The sequence below is a fragment of the Notolepis coatsorum genome (genome assembly GCF_963971535.1).
Source record: "Notolepis coatsorum genome assembly, chromosome: 6".
Classification (NCBI taxonomy): Eukaryota; Metazoa; Chordata; class Actinopteri; order Aulopiformes; family Paralepididae; genus Notolepis; species Notolepis coatsorum.
In genome coordinates this window covers 102,180,146-102,189,944 of record NC_140170.1, presented here as the reverse complement: position 1 = coordinate 102,189,944, position 9,799 = coordinate 102,180,146, and positions in this window count along the sequence as shown.

Below are 9,799 nucleotides of genomic sequence, written 5' to 3'. Positions count from 1 at the left end.
TGGCCTGCTTCGCCGCCAGAGAACGAATCTCCTCGGCCAGGGCTGTCACTGCCGCGAACTCTGACAATAGAGTCTGTACCAAACCCAAAAACAGAGGGCGGGGGTGTGTAAACTGTAACACAAGCGCCGCCCTCAGCGTTCTCTCCATCCACACCGACATATGGCTACTACTGCAGCCATACGCTGTAAAAATTTCAAAACGCCCCCGCCGCCAACTGCCGCTGGTCCGCTAGGAATCGTAGATAGGTGGCCCGGTCCCTCCCGCTGTGCGTTGTCAACCCTGGTCTCGCCAACCGCGCAAGCAGGGTGTCTCGCGGAGCCGGGATATCGCACCCTGACTCTACCAACGAGGCAATCGCACCCAAGGGGGGGACCCCGACAGAAGGGGCGGTCTGATACGGGGGGAGCGGCCATCACCCCTGGTGACATAGGCTCCCCCGCTGAGCATCTTCCTGGCTTAGCTTGCTGAGGACAGCCTGCTCTGCAGCTGGACATGCATGGTGTGTGGTCCTCACACTGCCCGATAGGGTGGGTCTCTACACACCGTAGCCCTGTAGTGATATTACTACCACCCAAATTACATGTGCCTGACTGACCACCGCAGGATCGGAAGTCCAGACGGGGGAGGCACTAACGTAATACCCGGCCTGGCGAGGGCGGGGCTCGGGGGAACCCACGCTGCGACCTCCTGGGCCTAGAGTTCCCCCTCTGACAAAAAGATTTAGATACAGGGAACCCTGCTCCGTCGACAGATACAACACCAGGCTCACCAAACACAGACGCAGGACGTGTGGTGTGGGAGCCGCTTGACAGCACAGCATTCTCATAGACAGACCCAGGCCTAGCTAGCAACTGGGTGTCAGCCCCTGTCTCCATGAGAAGCGAAATGTAGGGCCGCTTGCGCTTCACTGGAAGAACGCAGCCCGCAGCCAAAGGGGACAAATCAGAGCCCTGAGTCCCGTAGTGTAGCGGGGGGGAGTAACCGGAGAGCGTGTTAGACACAGCTAGATGGCAACGGGGGAAACATGGCCGCTGGCCGGGGGCCTCGCCGCGGACGCTGGCGAGGCCGTGCTCTCACCTCTGGCTGTGCGGTGTGGTGCGGCATGGAGCCCAGGTCAAATACCGCCCGTGCCTCCGTGGACAGACCAAGGTCCACCCGCGGAGAGGGGAGCCCTGAGGAGGAGACCCCTCCCCTCCTCAAGGGGAGATTGCTCCAACCAAAGATGCCTGTGAACAACCGTTGACAGGATCCTAGCCCTCCCTGCGGTTATAGCTTGCCGCTGGGTCAAAAGCTGAATAACCTCAAAACCTTGCGCGATGGTTTTGGCGTCGGCTGGCCCTAAGGCCCCACCACCCGACACCATTTTTGACAGAAAAGCAGCCAATTGAGCAATGTTGTTAGTTGCTGCTAAATTCTGTACTGCGGCGGTATAAGCTTCATCAGCCCACCAGCCACCTGCCGGGCCGACCCGCCTCTTGGCGTCGGCCGGGCGGGATACCGTTCCACGATGTCAGGGCAAAGGACCGATGCCACCTGCTTCACTAAGCACGGAACACCAGTGGCGGCTGCTGACCAAAATCTATTACTAGTGAAGCACTGCTCCACTAGTAGTCATGCAAAAACCTCCACTGCGGCACACCTGTGCATGCACCCGTGTAAGGGATAAATGAATGAATGAACAAAAACTTTATTAACATATCGCTGCTGTCGGGACAAAACCTCATAACTCCAAAAACCCAACCTTTCAGCAGATGAAAAAAACTAACACAGATTTGAGCGTGAATAGAGTTAGGAGGTTTAGACAGATGATCGGTTTAATGCTTTCCCATTGTTTAAACGTTGTAAAACCCACACACACATATGGAGGATGATCTATGGAGTTGATTTATATAATAAAAAAAATAATAAAAAAATGGAGTTATGAGGTTTTGTCCCGACAGCAGCGATATTGCAAAATGGGCTAGCCCAATACACACAATTGTTAAGGGGATGCAGACCAGAGAAAACGTTAGTCCTGTCTACATCAGGGTCCCCCATTTTCAATTAATAGATTCACAAATGCACACCTGCCCTGAGCCCTGTCGTCAGCCCATCCACCCATGTAAAGGGTAAATAAGCCTCAGCAAAAAAAAAAAACATTAGACACAGATTGACCAGCATGAATGGTTAAGAGGAGGGAAGAGTGAAGACACCCCCGGCGGGGTACATGGGAAACGGCGCCCCAAACATCTTAGCATTAGCATCAGCTGCACGCTAGGATACTTGGAAAAACATCCAACAGTGAGTCATGATGACCACGGTTATCCAAATATCCCGCCCCCCGCGCCAATACATTGCCCGGTCGTCTCACGAGACAACGAGCAGTATTAAACATGCCAGTACCAATGCCTGCCAGCGCAGGTCCTACCTGGGCACGACGTGGCTCGACTGCCAAGCGCCGCGCGAAGTCCATCGGCCCGCTGTCAAACGGCGAGGAAAAACACAGGATAGGACCCCCGTGCTGTCTGGACGTGCCGAGAAGGTTCTGGGGGCTGGCGTACTTCTGGCGAAAGCCCAACATTGCATAATTTCTCCCTATGCTTCATAACAAAGTTCCACCCTGTTCACAAGCGCATAAGAGCAGCTTCCGCGTTTGGAAAAGAATGAGGAAGGGTGAGGGCGTGACCACTTCCTGCCTGTTGTAGGGGCACGCAGGGGAGTGGCGTGGTCACGTGCAAGTGGGTGCATGCGTTTGATTTCCGTGGCACAGTAGGTGCTGGAGATAATGATATCTTAGAAGGCAGAGCGAGAGTTTACAGAAGGACAGTTTTTTCTTCTGAAGCACAACTTAATGCCTCATCCTTCCAGTCGGGACCATTTGTCACATAGTGAGAGCTCCACAGCTCAAGCAAACCCCCACAGGGCTTGTATTTTGGTTTTGCACTTTTCGTTCTTTGTTATGCTATTGGCATAGCTGTCAACATTGGCAGGAGAAAAAACTTGCAAATTTTAGCCCCACCCCTTCTCACGGCCCCGCCCCCGCTGCCCGCCCCCTCCCACCCGGCCCCGCCCCCTCCCAATGGAGCTGCCTCGTCGCTGCCATCTGCTGGTCAAAACCTGTATTAAGTAAATTCGCTGTATTATTTTACAGATTACTTTTGTTTTCCTACTTTAAGTGTAAATGCTATAAAAATACAGTAAATTACCTTTATCAAAATATTAACCATTAAATAAAGGTTGTAATCTGTAAATGTATTTGATTTTACTGTAATTTGACAGTATTTGGAAACCATAGATGCCAGACATTTAGTTTTCTTGCAGATTTTTTTCTTACAGTGTACAGTCAGTGAATCCTAAATCTCCACTAGGCAACCACTTATCAGTCCAACAAGGACTGGGTGAACTAGTTGCTACATTAAATTAATCAGATACCTGGTTGAAAGTGAAATGCTGTGAACATCCCTGCATTAAGTGTAAGACAAATTCAGTATAAATTCAGTTCATGTAGTAGTAGCATTAACATGTTCATATTTATTGAAATCTTACAATTCATACATAAATGTTATGATGAATAAAAAATGGGGGAAGAAGTCCTTCTCTGGTCTGCATCCCCTTAACAATTGTGTATTGTGCCATACTGTATTGTACCCATTCTGCAATCTGTTAAAGTTAGCAATCAATCAATGTATTACCATAGTGTCTTTATACCTTCATCACTGTAGGCTACATATTAATACTACAACTCAAGAATAATCAAGAGGTTTATTTGTCACATACATAGTGAAATGCAGGTGGCCAGACATTTAGTTTTCTTGCAGCTTTTTTTCTTACAGTGTACAGTCAGTGAATCCTAAATCTCCACTAGGCAACCACTTAGGCCTAAAAAAAATAATGGTTTGTTTCCGGTTGCCGACCGACCCTGCCGATTTAGGTGCGACCCAATATATTTTATGAGTTTAAAAAAAAATTATATTAAATTTCTTTTTGAAAAAACTTGCCAATTCCGTGAACAGTGAACAGGGCGTGAAGAAGGTTGAAATACAGTACAATCCCGGGAACAACGGGAGTGTTGACAGCTATGGCTATTGGTATCCTATTATTATGCAAAGACTAGGTGATAGATAAGTGCCGGTACTTGGCGCACAGCGCGACGAGTCTAGTGAAAGTTCTGAACGCATTTGTGTGTGCGCACGCGTGTACGCGTGTGCACATCCGTGCGCGACTGCACGTACTTCTGCTCAGAAAAGTGCTGGGATGGCGTGGTACCGCATGGGACCACCACTGCACCACTGATGACCACGTATCATCTAAGGATGTCACCAAAACAAAGAAAGAGGTGGATCTTACGTATTACCACTTAAACACACATTTTTACTTACTTGCGTTTATGTCATGTAATGTAACTATGGACACAGGGTGAAGATTTGACAGTAACAGATTTGATTCTGTTACTAAGGAACCTTTGGACCAAAACGTATTTTCTGTCAGTGATTAGCAAACACTGTTAGGCTATTATTTAGATGTTCTAATTTGTCCTATATTGTGTTCCATTTTAAGGCAATAAACTGTTTTATCTACTCTAATTCGATGACTGCTCAAAGTCTAATGCCTATAACGCCAGTAGTAGTATGTACAAATATTCAATAAATAGGCATATTTGGCTGTTTGGATGATGAAATAGAAGATATAATTAAGAACACATTAATTAAGAACAAGAACACGGCACTCGCGCTACCGGCTCTCGCTCTCTCTCGGCTCTCGCTTGCTCTTTCTCTCTCTCTCTCTCTCTCTCTCTTGCTCGCTCTCTCTCGGCTCTCGCGCTCTGCCTCAGCACCACAACAAAGCGTCTTTCAAATCAATCACGTTAGTTACTAGAAAGACGCTTGGTATTTCTATTTAGTAGGTAAGTATTTATTTCCACATTTATGACAACGATTGTAGGTTAGACTACAGTTTGTTATGAATGTATTTTTTGTACCGGGCCTGTAACGATAATGACAGAGAATGAAGCGCAGCTGACATGGTCGGCCCTCACACAACTCTGTCACTTTTTTGGGAGCGGGTAGCGATTTTCGGGAGCGGGTAGCGGGAGCAGGGAACATAGAACCCGGGGAAGATAGGACCCTTTTTATCGCGAGCGGGGAACATAGAACCCCGGGAACATAGAACCCGGGGAACATAGACATGTTCCCGCAACGTCGGCCTTGCTCGCTCTTCATTGAGACTGACTGAGACAAAATTGGCCTAATTCTCGTCTGTCCTCTTCGCCGTGAACACAGAATTCTCCAATACAATGATAGCTGCCAACGCGAATGCTGTGTTGTCGATAGCTTTTCTGCTCAGAGCTCAGTCAGTGTTTACTTATGGAGATCACCGTCAGCCCCTCCCCTCGTCATTGTAGTTATTTCATATTATTGTGGGGAAAAACAGCCTTACAATCTAATAACAATTAACGTATTTACAAGGCGTATTAAGTTTTGCAAATAAGGAGACATATATATAACATCTTTCTATTTTGACCGATTTCTGAAATGCGCAACTTTTTGGCCATTTCTGAGAAATTCACAGTGGACCAAAATAAACTGAACTATATAATAAAGAGGGAAAACAAAGGGGAGAAAACACTGTCTCAAACGCTTTTATAGCAAAAACACATAAACTGAACTATATAATAAAGAGGGAAAACAAAGGGGAGAAAACACTGTCTCCAAAACGGGATACACAAAATGATAAAACACGACAGACGGAATACACGTCCGACGGTGATACTGCATACAAGCGATATAACAAATTCCAATACGGGTTGACACAACAGTCAAAGAGGCACGAAAACTAACAAGCTTATCCTCCATGGCAAGCGATACAGCTTTAGCATGAATGCATAGGATTACTTACGGTAAGGTTCAGTGATCGACTGACAGTCTAAATGGTAACCAGGAAGAGCATATAAAGCCAACCTAACTAGACACACCAGGTACCATTGACTGCAATCAGGGCAGATAGACAGGTTAATTACCATCAGGTAACGCTAGGGCCTCCTCCCTAAGGAGAGCAAAACCCCACACGTTACAGTCTACAGTACCGATAGAGGAAGGGGGTAGGCCTACAGTGAAAGTAGCCTATTCAATGGGTTATAGCTTTGCAAGTTCCATTCTATTTTTTAAAGTACTAGATTTAGTTTGCCTTAAAGGAACACGCCAACATTATGGGAAATGGGTTTACTGTCTTCTCCAGAGTCAGAGGTCAGATAGGTACCAATTTCCTCTCTGTACAATCAGTAGAAAGCTATCTGGCTGCAAGCTAGCCTAGCACAGCACAAATGAACGGAAGTGGATACGGACCAGCTAGCCTAGCTAAACTTAGGCTAGTGGTCCATAGCTAGCTTGCAGCCGGATAGCTTTCTAGTTCATACTCAACGCACAGAGAGGAAATTGGTACCTATCTTCTTCTCTGACTCTGGAGAAGACAGTAAACCCATTTGCTATAATGTTGGTGTGTTCCTTTATGTAACTGTAACTGCTTTGTTTATTAAAAGCAGAGGAGGAAGGAGGATCACTGTTGTTTAGCATAAGACTATGAAATGTAATAATTAATGTAGACTTGAATGGGGTCCTCTCAGTCACGTGAACCCGACTCTGCCCGACTGTATACAGAGTCGAGAAGAGGTTGATTAACCCTTTCACTGCCACACTACCAAACGGTTAACCCTTTCACTGCGACAATACACAGAAGGTGAACCCTTTCACTGCCACACGACAGCCGGTTAACCCGTTCACTGCCGTCGGTTGTGTGATAGTAAAGGGTTAACCTTCTGTCATGTGGCAGTGAAAGGGTTAACAAATCAATCGCAACCCGCCTGAGTTTCTCCAACACCTCACTACAGGCAGTCTAAAGTCTCCTTTCCCTAAAAACAAACAAGCTTTTAGTCCATAATGAATTGTTTGTTCACCAGCTCTGCGTTTTTGTGACCACATGCTTCTAATTTTATAATAACTCAACTTCGCACACTATGATGAAATTGTGTGTGGACTCGAGTCACATGACTTGGTCATCAGACTTGACTCAACAAAATCATAAGACTTGCAACTCGACTTTGACTTTCACACCAATGACTCGTGACTTCACTCAGACTTGAGCCTTATGACTTGAAATATTTAATACTCAAGCCCAAAATGTAAAAAAAAAAAGATGCCATAAAAAGTGTAAAGTGAATCACCTTAATTTCCCTGATTACAGTTCCTCTTTGGACCAATCCGTCGGCTGCCAATCAAGTTGCGTGAGCAGAGAAGGAAGTTGTGTCAGTGCAGAATCATCTCAATTTTATAAACTACTAACTATTACTCTGTTGGCTTTTGTAACTGAGGGGTAATATTAATATACACGATGTCTCAATACCGATGGTAGGCCGAACTTGGCCTTACTCCCACACGTGGCGTCGCGGGGAGGCTTTACGTCTGTCACTCTATTAGAGGGTAAGAAACTGGACTAAAAAGGAAGTCCTACTTTAGTAGCGCAGTATATATACGCACTATGAACAAATAGTACCATTAGTGGTGCGGTAGCCAGATTCCTACGCGGAACTAGGACTTGTTCGTACATGTTGAGCGGTACGTTTGAACTGGGTCTGGGGGGTATGGCAGCCTGGCACCAAGGTCTCGACCAATAGTAGAATGGAGACTATTATGGGATGTTCAGTAGGCTAGAATGGATATTCAATGCATATTGTACAAGGAATATACAAGGGATATCAGGGAATATTAGAGAATATACAAATACAATTAAATATATATATATAAATAAATATATATATTCGGTTTAATCTGGCCCTTCACAACAGCCACCCCCTGATTGGTCCCAGACCTAATCAGTTAAGCAGAGACAGATTAATCGCGTTGTCTATTTACACATAAGGGTTTGCTGTAGGGGTCAGTCAACTTCACAAAGTCATAGGGTTATAGGGTCATGGTCATCATCGATTGTGTCTGGGAGTCGGGGCAGTTCTATGAGCCTCGCCACGGGACGGGTGTAAGTGCGACCCTGGACAAGCACTTCAGCTGCTCGGACCTTGCCGTCGGCACCGGTGATCACTTTGCTTACGCGGCCGGCCGGCCACATAGCTCTGGGCAGTGATTGATCAATAATCATGACGACTGTTCCTTCTGTCAAATTGTCTCTCTCCTTTACCCACTTCTGGCGGGTCTGTAGAGACGGTAGGTAGTGCAGTAGGAATGTCCTTTGTTGTGCACTCTCTATGGTAGTGCAATCATCTATGTTGGGGTCTGCGGAGATAACAGTGCTCAATCCACAGAACATAGGTTTCTTATTCTCAGCCTCCTCTTGACTGGCTTCCCTCGGGATAGGCGTGGGCCACTCTCCTTCCGGGAGCTTTAGGAATGCTGGGCCGTCACTGTAGACATTGCGACGGGTGAGGTCATCTAGGGGCATTCCCCGGGTGATGACGTCAGCTGGGTTCTGTTTTGTATCAACGTAGCGCCACTCTGTTTCTCCGGTTAACTCTTCGGTTAAGTCTTGAATCTCGGTGACTCTGACTCCCACGAAGACTTTGTACTTGCATGAGTCCGATTTGATCCAGGCGAGTACTGTCGTGGAATCTGACCACAGGATTGTTCTAGACACCGGTATGGTGAGCTCACGTTGGATGAGCGTGGCTAGGTGTGCTCCGGCTAGGGCTGCGCAGAGCTCTAGACGTGGGATAGATTGTTGCTTGCGTGGGGCTATTCTCGAGCGGGCGAGGACAAATGCTGTGTAGATCTCTCCCCCCTCTTCTTGGGCCCGCAAGTAGGCTACTGATCCGTATGCGACCTCTGAGGCGTCACTGAAGACGTGTAAGTCCATTTTACATGTCTCTGGCCTCACCGTGGGTGGGAAGTAGCTTCGGCGCATATTAACGCCTGGGAGTGAGTGGAGCTCCATCTCCCACTCTCTCCAGGTGGATGCAAGGTGTGCGGGAATGGGGTCGTCCCAGCCCTGGTCCTTGTCCCACAATGCTCGTACAATCATTTTTGCCCTGGTGGTGTACGGTAGAATACATCCTAGCGGGTCATATTGTCGGGCGAGTGTTGTGTACACACTCCGTCTGGTGGTCGGCGCCGCCGCCGGCCTTCCCTGCTCCGTAGTCAGGGGCTTGTGTCGGTAGTGAAGCGAATCTGTTTTGAATCGCCACACCAATCCCAGGGTCATCTCCTGGGCTTCTCCCGGGATTGTAGCCATCCAGGTCTCGCTGCTGGCTGCCTTGTCCTCGGAGGAGAGGCTGCGCAGTACTTGCGGATCGCTGCTGGCCCACTGCCTGAGATCAAAGCCGCCTTTGATCAATGAGGCGCGGAGTTTAATCAGGAGAGCCTCGGCTTCTTCCTGGGTTGAAAGGCTTTGTAGACAGTTGTCTACGTAGAAGCTGTTCTTTACGCTGTGTCGGACCTCTTTGTCCGCTGCTGGGTCCTCTGCTACATGTTTCTGTAGTGCAAATGTAGCACAGCAGGGGCTGCACGTCGTTCCGAAGGGGAGGACTTCCCATTGGTAGATGGCTGGGTGCTCATCTCCTGGCTTCTCTCTCCATAGGAACCGTAACAGGGGCTTGTCCTCCTCTACTAATCTCACCTGCAGGAACATTCCTTTAATGTCCCCGCTGATGGCCACCTTTTCCTGGCGGAAGCGGAGTAGAACGCCGAGTAGGGAGGGGCCGAGTGTGGGACCGGGCAGTAACTCTTTATTCAGATTTTGGGATCCGATCTGGTAGCTGCAGTTAAATACTATGCAGTCTTTACCGTTGTGATGGACCTTGTGGTGAGGCACGTACCACGA